This window comes from Lissotriton vulgaris, chromosome 1_1, assembly GCF_964263255.1.
Source record: "Lissotriton vulgaris chromosome 1_1, aLisVul1.2, whole genome shotgun sequence".
In the NCBI taxonomy this organism is placed as follows: Eukaryota; Metazoa; Chordata; class Amphibia; order Caudata; family Salamandridae; genus Lissotriton; species Lissotriton vulgaris.
Window position 1 is genome coordinate 281577310 of NC_141685.1, and position 21127 is coordinate 281598436.

The window sequence follows — 21127 nt, forward strand, 5'->3', positions numbered from 1 at the left end:
GGGATGACTGTTTTTGTGCAGGAAGAGACACCTTGCTGCACAAAAACAATTACGAGAGGCGTTTTTCCTCTATGTGTGCTGCAGAATGCAGCACACATAGAAAAAGGAAAAGCGAGAAGAAATTAAGGTATTTCTCCTCTTTGCGTCTCACTTACACCTCCCCTAGGAGGTGTAGCCTTTTGACGTATTCCCAGGTTTATTAATTCTTGTAAGTCAATACCATGGGTGTTACGTGGGAACACCCACCATAATGCCCATGGCACGCCTTCTTATTGCAGGGTGAAGCAACACAGCAACTTTAGCTGCATTGCCTCAGTCCATATCTACTAGGCCATGATAAAATCCACGTAGGGTGGCTTTAAATGACATTGTAGATATGGCTCTGCAGTGTGCGCCGCCGGACCGTCACCGAAAGTGAATTTCCTGCAGCAAACAGGAGCTTGTAAATATGCCCCTGAGTGTCTTGACCCTCAGTAGACACAGACATTTCAATATATAATGAAACAAGTGTTGTAGAATGCACCATTAATCCAATTTCTGACAGATGTTCTGCTGGACATGTCATTTATCTGCCCCTCTCCAGCAGAATTGTCTTCAAACACACACATACAACACAGGCGTCACCAGTCAGGTGACCCTGTCAATACAAGCATTGGTAATGCATCTGTTTGGACTGTGTGATGAATTTAATGCTGTTTTCATCACTCATCGCTAGGGACAAAGGAAGGACCTCCCTGACAAGTAACACGGGAGCGGAGAGGATGTGGTGCAGTGGGCAGAGCTGCTGACTCGAGAGCTGGTGATCCCTGTTTGCGTCTCTGCAGCGCAACATCCTATGATTCTGGGCAAATCACTTTCTCCAGATGCTATATATATGTTCCAAGACAAAAAAGCAGAAAAGAGGGTGACTTTCTGAAAAAAGAGTGGCACCAAAGCAGATGTTAAAAGTATTTTGGCCACGGAAACTGATAAGAGAAGCAGACAAGGAACAAGCCTTTGTAAATGCAGGAAACATGATAAAACCAATAGATTGGAGGAAAAGTAAGTGGCAAGCAGAGAAGCCAGGAAAGAGAGGCTAGGGATGAAAGGCCCTTTTTAAGGTTATAATATAAACAATAGATTTCACAAGCACAGCTGTGCAGGTGGAACCTAAAAAGTACCAGGTGCTCTAACTTGTGGTCAGTTAGGTAAGTACCCATGTCACTAGTGTCACTGTTTCTTCAACGAGTGGGCCCAGGGCCCACTACTTTACACTCTGCAAGTCTGTTTTGTTTAACTTTAAGCTTGTTGTAATCATTTATTGATGCCTGGAGAGACAACTTCTCACAAAGCATTCTATTGAGCAGCAAATCTAGAATGGAGGTTACATGGACTAAAAAAAATCCAGGCTTTCAAAATAAGGTAAAATTGTGCAAGATCGGCAAACAAGGACGAGACTGGCTGTTTTCGTTTGTGTTTACAAAATCAACTGGCAACATCTCCCATTCATTAACATAGTTAGCAATATCTACAAAACAAAATTCAATGTATTCTCCGCTTCTTAATGAAAAGAGTATATTAACATTTAATTAAAATGATATAACTATTCTGCAAACCGTTTCAGTTTAGATAAGTACAAAAGATTTTAACCAGATCTTTCATTAACCATCAATAGGTGGCTCCTCTTTAAGAGGAACCTTCTAGACAAATAGTAAAGAGCTAAATTCTTAACTTGTAAAGTTGTAATTTCACGCCGTAGGACTAAGTAACACCTACTTTTATTATGGTCATAATTTATATATTCACTTTGATTAAAATGGGAAGGAGTTAAAGATCTGAGAGTACTAACAGAAGTTAAAATTGACAATTTACCTCAGAAAACTAAAGAAAAGAAGTTGATGGCATTGCACAGAAAATATGCAAATATAAGTACTACGACCACGCCCTGCTTGAGATCTGTCATCAACAAACCAAACACCACTCTGGCGTACATGCTCCAAGGTGTAATGTATGCCGGGTGGGCGTTGCGTCGCAAGGAAGCCTCGTAAAAGTGACACAGTAAAATCTACAAAATTTCACTGAGTCTCTTTTATGACGCCACTGCGTCACAACGTTGCGCCTGCTTGAAGCAGGTGTAAGGAGTGACGCAGCATGATGGGAATAGTCATTCCTGACCATTGCTGGAGTTGTGTCGTGCTTACGACTTTACTTCAACAATGCATTGCCTTTCCGACAAAGGATGCGTCACACATCTGTCTATCCTTGCGCCACGGTGCACCGCATTGTAAATGCGGCGCATCCATGGTGGCGCAAGGTTAGTTTTTCTGTCACGCAAAGTAGCTGTCGCATCTCTGCTAATACGCAGAGATGCGCCAGTTCTTGTAAGTCTGGCCCCTGGTCTTTACATGGAGTAATGAGCAGAAATGCTTTATATCACCTCGTTTTATGATGTTTCTATGTGTGCTGAATTATGCAGCACATATAAAAACAACAAAACGCCATGCATGAATGTTTATGTGCAGAAAGGTATCCCTTGCTTCACATGAGCAATCATTCCCCCATCGCAGTCACCTTTGCACTATGTCCAAGGGTGCCTGCGTTGGGGCTAGGCAGCTGTAATTTGTGGCAGGGTTGGCGGAAACACAGGGCTGCAGAGTATTGTTGCAAATACCTTGGTCGTGCATTTCCAAAAGTGGCGGAGCGTGGCATTAGACCAAGAATGCTAACGCCGCTCTCAATTTCTTTCCATGTAAATATACCGCTTAATGTTTTAGTGGAGGCGTGAGACGCAAGGCAGGGGGAGAGGAGAATTTTGAGAGGAACTTTAGACAATGAGCTATAAAATGTGCCCAAGGTCTTCAAATATTGGCCTCATTTATGAGGTTTTGGCGCTTAGGGCAGCGCCGCAAAAAGTCTTAATGCGCTGCCCTGAGTCAAAAGAAAATGACCTGCAGAATCAGTAATCTATGAGATACGTGCATTCCTGTCCTTTTCTCCGCACTGCCGCACAATGGGCTGCCATGAGATAACGCAAGCACCCTTGCACCATGGTGCAAGGGTGCCTGCATTGCAGGGATGACTGTTTTTGTGCAGGAAGAGACATAATCCTGCACAAAAACAATTACGAGAGGCGTTTTTCCTCTATGTGTGCTGAAGAATGCAGCACACATAGAAAAAGGAAAAGCGAGAAGAAATGAAGGTATTTCTCCTCTTTGCGCCTCACTTACACCTCCCCTAGGAGGTGTAGCCTTTTGACGTATTCCCAGGTTTATTAATTCTGGTAAGTCAATACCATGGGTGTTAGTTGGGAACACCCACCATAATGCCCATGGCACGCCTTCTTATTGCAGGGTGAAGCAACACAGCAACTTTAGCTGCGTTGCCTCAGTCCATATCTACAAGGCCATGATAAAATCCACGTAGGGTGGCTTTAAATGACCTTGTAGAAATGGCCCTGCAGTGTGAGCTGCCGGACCGTCACCGAAAGTGAATTTCCGGCAGCTAACAGGAGCTTGTAAATATGCCCCTGAGTGTATTGACCCTCAGTAGACACAGACATTTCGATATATAATGAAACAAGTGTTGTAGAATGCACCATTAATCCAATTTCTGACAGATGTTCTGCTGGACATGTCATTTATCTGCCCCTCCCTAGGAGAATTGTCTTCAAACACACACATACAACACAGGCGTCACCAGTCAGGTGACCCTGTCAATACAAACATTGGTAATGCATCTGTTTGGACTGTGTGATGAATTTAATGCTGTTTTCTTCACTCATCGCTAGGGACAAAGAAAGGACCTCCCTGACAAGTAACACGGGAGTGGAGAGGATGTGGTGCAGTGGCCAGAGCTGCTGACTGGGAGAGCTGTTGATCCCTGTTTGCGTCTCGGCAGCGCAACATCCTATGATTCTGGGCAAATCACTTTCTCCAGATGCTATATATATGTTCCAAGACGAAAAAGCAGAAAAGAGGGTGACTTTCTGAAAAAAGAGTGGCACCAAAGCAGATGTTAAAAGTATTTTGGCCACGGAAACTGATAAGAGAAGCAGACAAGAAACAAGCCTTTGTAAATGCAGAAAACATGATAAAACCAATAGATTGGAGGAAAAGTAAGTGGCAAGCACAGAAGCCAGGAAAGAGAGGCTAGGGATGAAAGGCCCTTTTTAAGGTTATAATATAAACAATGGATTTCACAAGCACAGCTGTGCAGGTGGAACCTAAAAAGTACCAGGTGCTCTAACTTGTGGTCAGTTAGGTAAGTACCCATGTCACTAGTGCCACTGTTTCTTCAACGAGTGGGCCCAGGGCCCACTACTTTACACTCTGCAAGTCTGTTTTGTTTAACTTTAAGCTTGTTGTAATCATTTATTGATGCCTGGAGAGACAACTTCTCACAAAGCATTCTATTGAGCAGCAAATCTAGAATGGAGGTTACATGGACTAAAAAAATCCAGGCTTTCAAAATAAGGTAAAATTGTGCAAGATCGGCAAACAAGGACGCGACTGGCTGTTTTCGTTTGTGTTTACAAAATCAACTGGCAACATCTCCCATTTAATACCTTAGTTAGCAATATCTACAAAACAAAATTCAATGTATGCTCCGCTTCTTAATGAAAAGAGTATATTAACATTTATTTAATATGATATAACTATTCAGCAATCCGTTTCAGTATAGCTAAGTACAAAAGATTTTAACCAGATCGTTCATTAACCATCAATAGGTGACTCCTCTTTAAGAGAAACCTTCTAGACACATAGTAAAGAGCTAAATTCTTAACATTCAAAGTTGTAATTTCACGCCGTAGGACTAAGTAACACCTACTTTTATTATGGTCATAATTTATATATTCACTTTGATTAAAATGGGAAGAAGTGAAAGATCTGAGAGTACTAACAGAAGTTAAAATTGACAATTTACCTCAGAAAAATAAAGAAAAGAAGTTTATGGCATTGCACAGAAAATATGCAAATATAAGTACTATGACCACGCCCTGCTTGAGATCTGTCATCAACAAACCAAACACCACTCTGGCGTACATGCGCCAAGGTGTAATGTATGCCGAGTGGGCGTTCCGTCGCAAGGAAGCCTCGTAAAAGTGACACAGTAAAATCTACAAAATTTCACTGACTCACTTTTATGACGCCACTGCGTCACAACGTTGTGCCTGCTTGAAGCAGGTGTAAGGAGTGACTCAGCATGATGGGAATAGGTATTCCTGACCATTGCTGGAGTTGTGTCGTGCTTACGACTTGATTTCAACAATGCATTGCCTTCCCTACAAAGTATGCGTCACACATCTGTCTATCCTTGCGCCACGGTGCACCGCATTGTAAATGCGGCGCATCCATGGTGGCGCAAGGTTAGTTTTTCTGTCACGCAAAGTATCTGGCTCATCTCTGCTAATATGCAGAGATGCGCCAGTTCTTGTAAGTCTGGCCCCTGGTCTTTACATGGAGTAATGAGCAGAAATGCTTTATATCACCTCCTTTTTGATGTTTCTATGTGTGCTGCATTATGCAGCATATATAAAAACAACAAAACGCCATGCATGATTGTTTATGTGCAGAAAGGTATCCCTTTCTGCACATAAGCAATCATTCCCCCATCACAGTCACCTTTGCACTATGTCCAAGGGTGCCTGCATTGGGGCTAGGCAGCTGTAATTTGTGGCAGCGGAAACACAGGGCTGCAGAGTATTGTTGTAAATACCTTGGTCGTGCATTTCCAAAAGTGGCGGAGCGTGGCATTAAACCAAGAATGCTAACGCCGCTCTCAATTTCTTTCCTTGTAAATATACCGCTTAATGTTTTAGTGGAGGCGTGAGAGGCAAGGCAGGAGGAGAGGAGAATTTTGAGGGGAACTTTAGACAATGAGCTATAAAATGTGGCCAAGCTCTTCAAATTAACGGCCTCATTTATGAGGTTTTGGCGCTTAGGGCAGCGCCGCAAAAAATCTTAATGCGCTGCCCTGAGTCAAAAGAAAAGGACCAGCAGAATCAGTAATCTATGAGATAAGTGCATTCCTGTCCTTTTCCCTGCGCTGCTGCACAATGGGCTGCCATGTGCTAACGCAAGCACCCTTGCACCATGGTGCAAGGGTGCCTGCATTGCAGGGATGACTGTTTTTGTGCAGGAAGGGACACCTTCCTGCACAAAAACAATTACGAGAGGCGTTTTTCCTCTATGTGTGCTGAAGAATGCAGCACACATAGAAAAAGAAAAGCGAGAAGAAATTAAGGTATTTCTCCTCTTTGCGTCTCACACACACCTCCCCTAGGAGGTGTAGCCTTTTGACGTATTCCCAGGTTTATTAATTCTTGTAAGTCAATACCATGGGTGATACGTGGGAACACCCACCATAATGCCCATGGCACGCCTCCTTATTGCAGTGTGAAGCAACACAGCAACTTTAGCTGCATTGCCTCAGTCCATATCTAGTAGGCCATGATAAAATCCACGTAGGGTGGCTTTAAATGGCCTTGTAGATATGGCCCTGCAGTGTGAGCCGCCGGACCGTCACCGAAAGTGAATTTCCGGCAGCTAACAGGAGCTTGTAAATATGCCCCTGAGTGTCTTGACCCTCAGTAGACACAGACATTTCAATATATAATGAAACAAGTGTTGTAGAATGCACCATTAATCCAATTTCTGACAGATGTTCTGCTGGACATGTCATTTATCTGCCCCTCCCTAGCAGAATTGTCTTGAAACACACACATACAACACAGGCGTCACCAGTCAGGTGACCCTGTCAGTACAAGCATTGGTAATGCATCTGTTTGGACTGTGTGATGAATTTAATGCTGTTTTCATCACTCATCGCTAGGGACAAAGGAAGGACCTCCCTGACAAGTAACACGGGAGTGGAGAGGATGTGGTGCAGTGGCCAGAGCTGCTGACTCAAGAGCTGGTGATCCCTGTTTGCGTCTCGGCAGCGCAACACCCTATGATTCTGGGCAAATCACTTTCTCCAGATGCTATATATATGTTCCAAGACAAAAAAGCAGAAAAGAGGGTGACTTTCTGAAAAAAGAGTGGCACCAAAGCAAATGTTAAAAGTATTTTGGCCACGGAAACTGATAAGAGAAGCAGACAAGGAACAAGCCTTTGTAAATGCAGGAAACATGATAAAACCAATAGATTGGAGGAAAAGTAATTGGCAAGCACAGAAGCCAGGAAAGAGAGGCTAGGGATGAAAGGCCCTTTTTAAGGTTATAATATAAACACTAGATTTCACAAGCACAGCTGTGCTGGTGGAACCTAAAAAGTACCAGGTGCTCTAACTTGTGGTCAGTTAGGTAAGGACCCATGTCACTAGTGTCACTGTTTCTTCAACGAGTGGGCCCAGGGCCCACTACTTTACACTCTGCAAGTCTGTTTTGTTTAACTTTAAGCTTGTTGTAATCATTTATTTATGCCTGGAGAGACAACTTCTCACTAAGCATTCTATTGAGCAGCAAATCTAGAATGGAAGTTACATGGACTAAAAAAATCCAGGCTTTCAAAATAAGGTAAAATTGTGCAAGATCGGTAAACAAGGACAAGACTGGCTGTTTTCGTTTGTGTTTACAAAATCAACTGGCAACACCTCCCATTTAATAACATAGTTAGCAATATCTACAAAACAAATTTCAATGTATACTGCGCTTCTTAATGAAAAGAATATAAGAACATTTAATTAATGCAATATGACTATTCAGCAATCCATTTCAGTTTAGATAAGAACAAAAGTTTTTTTCTAGATCTTTCATTAACCATGAATAGGTGGCTCCTCTGTAAGAGGAACCTTCTAGACAAATAATAAAGAGCTAAATTCTTAACATGTAAAGTTGTAATTTCACGCCGTAGGACTAAGTAACACCTACTTTTATTATGGTCAAAATTTATATATTCACTTTGATTAAAATGGGAAGGAGTGAAAGATCTGAGAGTACTAACATAAGTTAAAATTGACGATTTAACACAGAAAAATAAAGAAAAGAAGTTGATGGCATTGCACAGAAAATATGCAAATATAAGTACTACGACCACACCCTGCTTGAGATCTGTCATCAACAAACCAAACACCACTCTGGCGTACATGCGCCAAGGTGTAATGTATGCCGAGTGGGCGTTCCGTCGCAAGGAAGCCTCGTAAAAGTGACACAGTAAAATCTACAAAATTTCACTGAGTCACTTTTATGACGCCACTGCATCACAACGTTGTGCCTGCTTGAAGCAGGTGTAAGAAGTGACGCAGCATGATGGGAATAGGCATTCCTGACCATTGCTGGAGTTGTGTCATGCTTACGACTTGATTTCAACAATGCATTGCCTTTCGTACAAAGGATGCGTCACACATCTGTCAATCCTTGCGCCACGGTGCACCGCATTGTAAATGCTGCGCATCCATGGTGGCGCAAGGTTAGTTTTTCTGTCACGCAAAGTAACTGGCTTATCTCTGCTAATATGCAGAGATGTGCCAGTTCTTGTTAGTCTGGCCCCAGGTCTTTACATGGAGTAATGAGCAGAAATGCTTTATATCACCTCGTTTTTGATGTTTCTATGTGTGCTGTTTTATGCAGCACATATAAAAACAACAAAACGCCATGTATGATTGTTTATGTGCAGAAAGGTATCCCTTTCTGCACATAAGCAATCATTGCCCCATAGCAGTTACCTTTGCACTATGTCCAAGGGTGCCTGCGTTGGGGCTAGGCTGCTGTAATTTGTGGCAGGGCATGCCGAAACACAGGGCTGCAGAGTATTGTTGCAAATACCTTGGTCGTGCGTTTCCAAAAGTGCCGGAGCGTGGTATTATACCAAGAATGCTAACGCCGCTCTCAATTTCTATCCATGTACATATACCGCTTAATGTTTTAGTGGAGGCGCGAGACGCAAGGCACGGGGGAGGAGAATTTTAGGGGGAACTTTAGACAATGAGCTATAAAATGTGGCCAAGCTCTTCAAATTAGTGGCTTCATTTATGAGGTTTTGGCGCTTAGGGCAGCGCCGCAAAAAATCTTAATGCGCTGCCCTGAGTCAAAAGAAAATGACCAGCAGAATCAGTAATCTATGAGATACGTGCATTCCGGTCCTTTTCCCTGCGCTGCTGCACAATGGGCTGCCATGTGCTAACGCAAGCACCCTTGCACCATGGTGCAAGGGTGCCTGCATTGCAGGGATGACTGTTTTTGTGCTGGAAGAGACACCTTCCTGCACAAAAACAATTATGAGAGGTGTTTTTCCTCTATATGTGCTGCAGAATCCAGCACACATAGAAAAAAGAAAAGCGAGAAGAAATTAAGGTATTTCTCCTCTTTGCGTCTCACTTACACCTCCCCTAGGAGGTGTAGCCTTTTGACGTATTCCCAGGTTTATTAATTCTTGTAAGTCAATACCATGGGTGATACGTGGGAACACCCAGCATAATGCCCATGGCACGCCTTCTTATTGCAGGGTGAAGCAACACAGCAACTTTAGCTGCGTTGCCTCAGTCCATATCTACAAGGCCATGATAAAATCCATGTAGGGTGGCTTTAAATGACCTTGTAGATATGGCCCTGCAGTGTGAGCCGCCGGACCGTGACCGAAAGTGAATTTCCTGCAGCAAACAGGAGCTTGTAAATATGCCCCTGAGTGTCTTGACCCTCAGTAGACACAGACATTTCAATATATAATGAAAAAAGTGTTGTAGAATGCATCATTAATCCACTTTATGACAGATGTTCTGCTGGACATGTTATTTATCTGCCCCTCCCTAGCAGAATTGTCTTCAAACACACACATACAACACATACAACACAGGCGTCACCAGTCAGGTGACCCTGTCAATACAAGCGTGGTAATGCATCTGTTTGGACTGTGTGATGAATTTAATGCCGTTTTGATCACTCATCGCTAGGGACAAAGGAAGGACCTCCCTGACAGTAACACGGGAGTGGAGAGGATGTGGTGCAGTGGCCAGAGCTGCTGACTGGAGAGCTGGTGATCCCTGTTTGCGTCTCGGCAGCGCAACACCCTATGATTCTGGGCAAATCACTTTCTCCAGATGCTATATATATTTTCCAAGACAAAAAAGCAGAAAAGAGGGTGACTTTCTGAAAAAAGAGTGGCACCAAAGCAAATGTTAAAAGTATTTTGGCCACGGAAACTGATAAGAGAAGCAGACAAGGAACAAGCCTTTGTAAATGCAGGAAACATGATAAAACCAATAGATTGGAGGAAAGGTAAGTGGCAAGCACAGAAGCCAGGAAAGAGAGACTAGGGATGAAAGGCCCTTTTTAAGGTTATAATATAAGTAATAGACTTCACCAGCACAGCTATGCAGGTGGAACCTAAAAAGTACCAGGTGCTCTAACTTGTGGTCAGTTAGGTAAGTACCCATGTCACTAGTGTCACTGTTTCTTCAACGAGTGGGCCCAGGGCCCACTTCTTTACACTGTGCAAGTCTGTTTGTTTAACTTTAAGCTTGTTGTAATCATTTATTGATGCCTGGAGAGACAACTTCTCATAAAGCATTCTATTGAGCAGCAAATCTAGAATGGAGGTTACATGGACTAAAAAAATCCAGGCTTTCAAAATAAGGTAAAATTATGCAAGATCGGCAAACAAGGACAAAACTGGCTGTTTTCGTTTGTGTTTACAAAATCAACTGGCAACATCTCCCATTCATTAACATAGTTAGCAATATCTACAAAACAAACTTCAATGTATACTCCGCTTCTTAATGAAAAGAGTATATTAACATTTAATTAATGCAATATGACTATTCAGCAATCCATTTCAAATTAGTTAAGAACAAAAGTTTTTATCCAGATCTTTCATTAACCATGAATAGGTGGCTCCTCTTTAAAAGGAACCTTCTATACAAATAGTAAAGAGCTAAATTCTTAACATGTAAAGTTGTAATTTCACGCCGTAGGACTAAGTAACACCTACTTTTATTATGGTCACTATTTATATATTCACTTTGATTAAAATGGGAAGGAGTGAAAGATCTGAGAGTACTAACAGAAGTTAAAATTGACAATTTACCTCAGAAAACTAAAGAAAAGAAGTTGATGGCATTGCGCAGAAAATATGCAAATATAAGTACTACCACCACGCCCTGCTTGAGATCTGTCATCAACAAACCAAACACCACTCTGGCGTACATGCGCCAAGGTGTAATGTATGCCGGGTGGGCGTTACGTCGCAAGGAAGCCTCGTAAAAGTGACACAGTAAAATTCCACAAAATTTCACTGAGTCTCTTTTATGACACCACTGCGTCACAACGTTGCGCCTGCTTGAAGCAAGTGTAAGGAGTGACGCAGCATGATGGGAATAGTCATTCCTGACCATTGCTGGAGTTGTGTCGTGCTTACGACTTTACTTCAACAATGCATTGCCTTTCCGACAAAGGATGCGTCACACATCTGTCTATCCTTGCGTCACGGTGCACCGCATTGTAAATGCGGCGCATCCATGGTGGCGCAAGGTTAGTTTTTCTGTCACGCAAAGTAGCTGTCGCATCTCTGCTAATACGCAGAGATGCGCCAGTTCTTGTAAGTCTCGCCCCTGGTCTTTACATGGAGTAATGAGCAGAAATGCTTTACATCACCTCGTTTTATGATGTTTCCATGTGTGCTGTTTTATGCAGCACATATAAAAACAACAAAACGCCATGTATGATTGTTTATGGTCAGAAAGGTATCCCTTTCTACACATAAGCAATCATTCCCCCATAGCAGTCACCTTTGCACTATGTCCAAGGGTGCCTGCGTTGGGGCTAGGCAGCTGTAATTTGTGGCAGGGTGTGCGGAAACACAGGGCTGCAGAGTATTGTTGTAAATACCTTGGTCGTGCATTTCCAAAAGTGGCGGAGCGTGGCATTAGACCAAGAATGCTAACGCCGCTCTCAATTTCTATCCATGTAAATATACGGCTTAATGTTTTAGTGGAGGCGGGAGACGCAAGGCAGGGGGAGAGTAGAATTTCGAGAGGAACTTTAGACAATGAGCTATAAAATGTGGCCAAGGTCTTCAAATTATTGTCCTCATTTATGAGGTTTTGGCGCTTAGGGCAGCGCCGCAAAAATTCTTAATGCGCTGCCCTGAGTCAAAAGAAAAGGACCTGCAGAATCAGTAATCTATGAGATACGTTCATTCCTGTCCTTTTCCCTGCGCTGCTGCACAATGGGCTGCCATGTGCTAACGCAAGCACCCTTGCACCATGGTGCAAGGGTGCCTGCGTTGCAGGGATGACTGTTTTTGTGCAGGAAGAGACACCTTCCTGCACAAAAACAATTACGAGAGGCGTTTTTCCTCTATGTGTGCTGCAGAATGCAGCACACATAGAAAAAGGAAAAGCGGGAAGAATTTAAGGTATTTCTCCTCTTTGCGTCTCACTTACACCTCCCCTAGGAGGTGTAGCCTTTTGAGGTATTCCCAGGTTTATTAATTCTTGTAAGTCAATACCATGGGTGATACGTGGGAACACCCACCATAATGCCCATGGCACGCCTTCTTATTGCAGGGTGAAGCAACACAGCAACTTTAGCTGCATTGCCTCAGTCCATATCTACTAGGCCATGATAAAATCCACGTGGGGTGGCTTTAAATGACCTTGTAGATATGGCCCTGCAGTGTGAGCCGCCGGACCGTGACCGAAAGGGAATTTCCGGCAGCTAACAGGAGCTTGTAAATATGCCCCTGAGTGTCTTGACCCTCAGTAGACACAGACATTTCAATATATAATGAAACAAGTGTTGTAGAATGCACCATTAATCCAATTTCTGACAGATGTTCTGCTGGACATGTCATTTATCTGCCCCTCCCTAGCAGAATTGTCTTCAAACACACACATACAACACAGGCGTCACCAGTCAGGTGACCCTGTCAATACAAGCATTGGTAATGCATCTGTTTGGACTGTGTGATGAATTTAATGCTGTTTTCTTCACTCATCGCTAGGGACAAAGAAAGGACCTCCCTGACAAGTAACACGGGAGTGGAGAGGATGTGGTGCAGTGGCCAGAGCTGCTGACTCGAGAGCTGTTGATCCCTGTTTGCGTCTCGGCAGCGCAACATCCTATGATTCTGGGCAAATCACTTTCTCCAGATGCTATATATATACTTTCTAAGATGAAAAAGCAGAAAAGAGGGTGTCTTTCTGAAAAAAGAGTGCACCAAAGCAGATGTTAAAGTATTTTGGCCACTGAAACTGATAAGAGAAGCAGACAAGGAACAAGCCTTTGTAAATGCAGGAAACATGATAAAACCAATAGATTGGAGGAAACGTAAGTGGCAAGCACAGAAGCCAGGAAAGAGAGGCTAGGGATGAAAGGCCCTTTTTAAGGTTATAATATAAACAATAGATTTCACAAGCACAGCTGTGCAGGTGGAACCTAAAAAGTACCAGGTGCTCTAACTTATGGTCAGTAAGGTAAGGACCCATGTCACTAGTGTCACTGTTTCTTCAACGAGTGGGCCCAGGGCCCACTACTTTACACTCTACAAGTCTGTTTTGTTTAACTTTAAGCTTGTTGTAATCATTTATATATGCCTGGAGAGACATTTTCTCACAAAGCATTCTATTGAGCAGCAAATCTAGAATGGAAGTTACATGGACTAAAAAAATCCAGGCTTTCAAAATAAGGTAAAATTGTGCAACATCGGCAAACAAGGACAAGACTGGCTGTTTTTGTTTCTGTTTACAAAATCAACTGGCAACATCTCCCATTTATTAACATAGTTAGCAACATCTACAAAACAAATTTCAATGTATACCGCGCTTCTTAATGAAAAGAATATAATAACATTTAATTAATGCAATATGACTATTCAGCAATTCATTTCAGTTTAGATAAGAACAAAAGTTTTTATCCCGATCTTTCATTAACAATGAATAGGTGGCTCCTCTTTAAGAGGAACCTTCTACACAAATAGTAAAGAGCTAAATTCTTAACACGTAAAGTTGTAATTTGACGCCGTAGGACTAAGTAACACCTACTTTTATTATGGTCATAATTTATATATTCACTTTGATTAAAATGGGAAGGAGTGAAAGATCTGAGAGTACTAACAGAAGTTAAAATTGACAATTTACCTCAGAAAACTAAAGAAAAGAAGTTGATGGCATTGCACAGAAAATATGCAAATATAAGTACTACGACCACGCCCTGCTTGAGATCTGTCATCAACAAACCAAACACCACTCTGGCGTACATGCTCCAAGGTGTAATGTATGCCGGGTGGGCGTTCCGTCGCAAGGAAGCCTCGTAAAAGTGACACAGTAAAATCTACAAAATTTCACTGAGTCTCTTTTATGACACCACTGCGTCACAACGTTGCGCCTGCTTGAAGCAGGTGTAAGGAGTGACGCAGCATGATGGGAATAGTCATTCCTGACCATTGCTGGAGTTGTGTCGTGCTTACGACTTTACTTCAACAATGCATTGCCGGGGGGGCGTGGCTTGCAGCATGCCCGGCTAAGACGTGTCTAGCCGGAGCTCCGGCCGGGCTGCCATCTGATCCGACGTTTTAAACCCTATCCCGGACAAAATATCGCACCAGGCAGTGCATACAAGCTTGCTGCATCTGAGGCAGGCTTTGTGGCACCGACAGTGCCGTGGTTCTCCAGTTCCCGGCCGTAATCGGCAACGGACCGGGTGCGCCCGCATTAAGCAAGATGGCGGCGGCGGCATAGGCGGTGCTGCGGGAGAGCGGAGAGGACCGCGAGCTCCCGACTGGGTGACTGAGATGAGCCTGGCAGAGCAGTGGAACGTTTGAGGGACGGATCCGCGTCCTTGGGCGGCAGAGTGCAGCCTTTGCGGTGCCGAGACTTCGGGGTCGGCTCCCCCGACTGCCTTTACCAAGATGGCGCCCGCCGCCAACCGGAGCCGGTGAGTGACCTCGGCGGAGTGGTTACCGGCGGTGGGCAGTGACCGGGGGTTGAGTGCGGGAGTAATCTGGACCTGCCTTCTTCCCCGCCCGACTGTGCGGAGCACGACCAACCGGTGCGGAGCAGCTCCCTCGCCCACGTGGGGGGTTACGACGTCCTGGAGGTGAGACCATCCGGGGAAGGACTCTGTGGTGGGGCCGGTGATCTTCACCGGGTTCGAGCCTGTGCCAGCCGCCGTGATTGCGGCACCTTCCCCTCCCCCCCCGGCTCCCGATCCGCCTAGCTCGTGCTACCGCGCTGCAGTGAAGCCCCCCGGGGTACGGAGACAGACGGCGGAGGACAGCAGACGCCGACGGCCGCGGTCCACGAGGGGTGACCGCGTCTGCATACAACAAGGTCCAGCACCCCTACCTACTGCTGGGGGGAGAGCGGAGGAGTGGGCCTGGGGGCAGGCTCTGGACATCGAGGGCCAGGCACAGAACACCACGCAGTGGGCAGCGAGAGGAGTGAATCCCCAACGGACACCCCACCGCGACCCCCCTTGGGCGGGAGAGTACGCCTCGGCCACTCCAAGCACCGGGGTGGGAACGACACCCAGAACACCAGTTGCCATAGAAGCTGCCTCGGTGACGGGGAGGTGACGGGACGAGAAGTTTCAACGGGGGGACTTGAGGTGCAGGGCAGCGGTCAATCGACACTCCCCACAGAGCTACACCCGGCTAGCGGCTACACCCGGAAAAAGTGTCGACGTGCCTGGAACAAGCGCCGGAGTTACAGGCGCGCGACTACAACAAGTCGCGGACTTCAATAGGGACCACAACGGAACCGCAGCTGATCCTATAGTGGTGGCAGCCATGGGGAAACGAGATCCGATCCCTAAACTGACGAAGCAAGGCCCTATGGACAACTTTGCAACATCGAGACCGAATATGGACCAGCGACCGGATACGCCTGGACCGCTCAGAGAAACGGCAATGCTCCTGGCAGCCATCCAGGCATCTAGAAGCGACATCCAGGAATCAAGGGCGGCTTTGGAGGTAAAAATTGGAGAAGTAGGCTCTGAGATAACGCTCCTACGACAGGACTTTCGCAATTTAACAGAAAGAGTAACAGTGGCCGAGAACAGAGTCACAGATAACGAGTAGTCGATCGTAGCGCTAAAGAAGGACATGGCAGAGCTCCAGGCCTCACACCGCCACTTGCAATGGAAGGTGGACGATGCAGAAAATAGGTCCCGCCGCAACAACCTCCGCTTTGTGGGCTTTAGAGAGGGCCTTGAAGGGAGGGACATGGCCTCCTTCCTCCATGCCTGGCTCAAGAATACCTTCCCTGCGGCTCAGTTATCCACCTGTTTCGTGATTGAGAGGGCCCACAGGGCGCTACTGGCCAAACCGCCGGAGGGCGCGAGACCGAGGCCGGTCATAGCGAGATTCCTCAACTATGCTGACAGAGACTTAATCCTCAGAGAAGCCAGGAAGCTAGGGGAGATCCGGTTTGAAAATGCCACGATTATGATTTTCCCAGACTATAGCCAGGAGGTGTCCAAACAACGCCGATCCTTCGACTCAGTAAAGCTGAAACTACGGGCCTTGAAATTGGACTACATGCTCCTTTTCCCGGCGAAACTTAAAATCATCTATAAAGATAAGACCATCTTCTTCACTTGCCCGGAGGGCGCTTGGCAATGGCTAGAGGAACGCCCCATTTTGAACAGTAGTGAAGCAGCGGGCAGAGACGCCATAGACCAATCGCTGAGGGAAAGGGCGCGATGGGAACATCCAAAACCACGAAGACGACGATCCGGAAAATTCAAGGGAAGTAAACCAGCAACACCCTACCAGACCCGCGCCACTAGCGGGAGGAGAGGGGGCAGATCGACATCCCTGAACAATAATAACTCTTCGGGCTCCAGGTTCAGCAGCCTTCAAAATGGTGTCCGATCGGAGGGCGACGAAAATGGAGATTCGGAGGACCATGACTCCGGGGGAGACGGAGAGGACAGTCGGGCCGGATCGGTCCACCCCCTGGTTACCTAGATACAGCTAATGGAACAGGACTCATCGGGACTGGGGCCCGTGGCGGACACCCAAGACTCACAACCATGAACACGGACTTCCGGGGAACATTGAGATAGCAGCCCGGTAACGGGAGCACGCTAATTGGCACGCCTTTCTATGTTGTTTTTCTTGTTCTTTGAGTTGTTGGGGGTGTGATGGGAGGGAAAGGTGGGAGGGCGACAGACCTTCTGCTGCGGATGGTTAGGTCCCTGGAAAGGGAGCGACTGGAAGGGGAGGGAGGTGGGGTGGGGGAGGTGGGGAGAACATGTTTTTTTTGCAATTGTGAGTTGGGGGAACAGGGGAGTTGGGACGGGAGGGGGGAACAAGTTGAGAAACAGCGACTCCATGCCACTACGCACCTTACACCACACCACCTCGGGAACCCTACCTGGGAATATGAAGGGAACACACAATGGCAGATCCACTAGATCACACCCACACGAGTGACACAGGCGTCACAATATTGTCTTGGAATGTGAATGGCCTGGGGTCAAAGATCAAACGGGGCCTAGTCAATGCATAGCTCAAAAGACTGGCGCCGGACATTATATTACTCCAAGAAACCCACCTAAGAGGCACCCAGGGCGCCTTTATAGCAAGGGGCAGGCATGTGGTGCTTGCGCACTCGGGTTACACGGCGGACTCCAGGGGGGCTGCAATCCTCGTTACAAAATCTACACCATTCGCTATCACTCGTACATGGTTGGACCCACAGGGGACGTATGCAGGAGTACAGGGCACGTGGAGGAGGCGCAGGTACACGATAGTCTCAGTCTATGCCCCCCCGAAGCTCCAGGCGCGCACCCTCGTGGCGGTCACTGCTATCCTTCTGGACACGGCAGATATGATCCAGATAGTGGGGGGAGACTTCAATGATGTAATGTGCACCACAAGGGACAGATCGGGGACCTCACATACGGCGGGACACGACACGGCGCTGGCTCGACAGATGCACACTTTGGGCCTCACAGATATTTGGCGATGGCTCCACCCTACACAGGAGGCCTACTCCTTCTACTCCGGGGCCCACAAGGTCTTTTCCAGGCTGGATTACATATTCACCTCTAGGCAGGAAATCACGGTCAATGACATAGCGGAATATAAGGCGCGGGGAATCTCGGACCACTCCCCCCTATCGGTACACCTGGGACGTGGGAGGGGGAGACAGACTGGGGAATGGCGCCTCTCGGCGTGGGACCTGCAAACACCGGAGCTATTGAAGGGGATTAGAGCAGACATAAAGGTGTATGTAGCAGAGAACGAGGGTTCAGTGGAGTCAGGGATCACACTCTGGGAAGCACTTAAGCCAGTTCTTAGAGACCGCATAAACAGCAGACGGGGGGCGGCCAGGAAGGAATTGCACCATGAGGTCACGAATGAGGAGGTCTCGATCTTAGCCCTTGAAGCAGAATATCACCATGGGAAGGAAGAAAAAATACTCAGGAAATTGCTTGACACACAAAGGCACTATAGAGAACTTGTCACGGGGGAAGCACGCACACAGGCACTGGCGACACTCCACCGCCTATACGACGTGGGTGATAAATCTGGTAGACTTTTGGCATGGCTGAGCAAGAGAGAGAGGGCGACACGCTGGGTAGACAGAATTGAAGTGGCGGGGAACAGATCTGCCTGTACGGACGAGGCCATAGCAGAGGCCTTTGCCACGTACTATGAGGATTTCTATAGAGCTAGAGACTTGGGGGGCGAGGCTGAAGCCAGCCACTATCTAGGTGACATGGAGGTCCCGACACTGTCCCAGGAGGACGCTGCGGGCCTGGAAGCCGAGGTCACACTGGAGGAAATTGCGGAGGCAATTACATCCCTGAAACCGGGGAAGACGCCGGGACCCACCGGCTTCCCGGCGGAATTCTTCAAACGTACAGCGGACCTGCTGCAACGCCATATTAAAAAGCTCTTTGTTGAGGCACTCCAAAAGGCAAGCCTACCACCTGACTTTGCCACGGCCACGATTGTCCCTATACATAAGGAGGGTAAACCCAGAGCCCTGTGTGCCTCCTACCGCCCGATCTCTCTCCTCAATATGGAGACGAAGATTCTGGCCACTGTCCTTGCCAGACGTCTGCGGGGGGTGATTCCTGAATTAGTGCACGCGGACCAATCTGGGTTCCTGCCGGACAGGGCGACCAAATTAAACCTCCGCCGCACTCATAACTGGTTGCAGGAAGTCCGAGAGAGGGGCAAGCCCCATTGGTTCCTCTCCTTGGATGCAGAAAAGGCCTTCGATGCAGTACACTGGCCCTTCCTGTTTGAGACGCTCCGGAGGTTCGGCTTTGGCCCTAAGTTCTTACAATGGATTAGACTCTTATACGCCACCCCTAAGGCACGAGTGAGGGTCAATGGTCGGCTGTCACGCGAATTCCACATCAATAGGGGAACACGCCAGGGGTGCCCACTGTCCCCCCTTCTATTCACCTTAACGATAGAAATACTAGCGATCCGGATCCGACAGAATCAGGGTATTAGGGGGTTTACCTGGGGAGACTCGGAAGCTACCCAGGAAAAAATCTCGTTGTACGCGGACGACGTCCTGCTGTTTGTGACGGAGCCGGAGGCCACGATCCCGGTCCTGTTCCAAGAGTTAGATGACTTCGGAGCAAGAGCGGGTCATACTATTAATTGGCATAAATAGATACTATATGACCCACAGGGCCGAGAGCGCAGGGATTGCCTGCCGGAACTCCTCATTCACACCACAGAGGGATTCCAGTATCTGGGGGTGTACATAACATTAGACGAGACGCTTTCACTTAATAATAACGTGGCCCGCATTATGGCAAGTGCGAAATTGGAAATGGACCGGTGGAGACAGCTCCCGCTCACCCTACTAGGGCACGCAGCACTATATAAAATGGTTCTGCTCCCAAAATTCCTCTATGCGCTGCAGAATGAATATTACCCACTCCCTCCTACGACCTTGCCTAAAATCCACGCGGATTTACGAACATTCTTATGGTTGGGGAAACACCCGAGAATAGCCTTGGCCATGCTGCAGCGCCACCAGTACAATGGTGGGATCTCCCTTCCCAATCTGGAGGCGTACTATTGGGCGGAACACCTTACCCTGATAAATGAATGGTTGCATGCAGCAATAGATCACCCCACTCATGCACTAGAACAATCAAAATGGTCTCGCACGAACGTTCTACACTACTTATACGGAGGTCCAAGGGGGAAGCACCTTCTGCCGGCTACCAGAATCACGTTGACCGCATGGGTTAGAGCGACTAAACGCATGGGATGGGACAAACGGCCCACCCGGCAGACACCACTATGGCACTGTACGTGGCTGGGTGAACTTCATAAACTGTCGGGCTTTAGGCAGTGGGATGACATCGGCATTTCGACTATTGGAGACGTGATTGCTAGGGGGGAACTGAAAACATTCCAAGCCTTGCAGGGAGACTTTTGCTTACATAACACCCAGTATTACAGATACACACGGCTAAGACACGCATGGAGGGCACAGAACATCGCTCTGGCGGACATCCCAGAATACGCCCCTTTAGAGGGTAGGTTATTGCAAGAGCAAATAAGGAGGGGAGCGGTGTCCCTCACGTACCGAACGCTAACCAACAATACACTGGGAACCCTACAGGACCTGAGAAACAAATGGGAGGCGGACACGGGGGAGATGGAAGACCTGGACTGGGAGATGGTTCTTATGCACCCTTGTGAGGTGGCGATTAAGTCCAGACTCCATCTCATACAGTTGAAGGTGTTGCATAGAGCTTACTACGACAGGGTGCGACTATACAAAATGGGGAGGGTCATGGACACTGCATGCCTTAGATGCCGCCAACCAGAGGGGAGCTTCTACCACATACTTTGGGGCAGTGCAGTCATACAGAAATACTGGGAGGATGTATTCGAGGAACTGGAGGAGGTCCTGGGAACCCCGTTACCACGTGACCCAAAACTAGCTCTGCTGGGGCTGACGACCGAAGTCGACTTGGCCCGCCCCCTGATCATATTCCTAGTGCTGGCGTTGGTGGTGGCCAAGAGAGACATTGCTCGGCGGTGGGGAGTGGCCGAACCGCCTGACTTAGAGGAATGGAGGAGAGGGCTTGACCTCTACATGGCGGCCGAGAGAGTGACATATAAAGCTAGGGGTTGCCCCAAAAAGTTCCGGAGAGTATGGACTAAGTGGAGGCAGTACCACGGACTAGAGTGAATACACGGGGGGTCTGAAGGGGACCTTT

At 47.0% G+C, this 21127-nt stretch overlaps 4 pseudogenes; all 4 read right to left on the reverse strand.

The window, feature by feature from the left end:
* Window positions 1–1653: 1653 nt before the first annotated feature.
* Window positions 1654–1708, reverse strand: LOC147747025 (U7 small nuclear RNA; annotated as a pseudogene).
* A 6039-nt stretch (window positions 1709–7747) lies between these two features.
* LOC147747026 (U7 small nuclear RNA) lies at window positions 7748–7802 on the reverse strand (annotated as a pseudogene).
* A 3000-nt stretch (window positions 7803–10802) lies between these two features.
* On the reverse strand, window positions 10803–10857 carry LOC147747027 (U7 small nuclear RNA; annotated as a pseudogene).
* A 2997-nt stretch (window positions 10858–13854) lies between these two features.
* LOC147747028 (U7 small nuclear RNA) lies at window positions 13855–13909 on the reverse strand (annotated as a pseudogene).
* Window positions 13910–21127: the final 7218 nt, after the last annotated feature.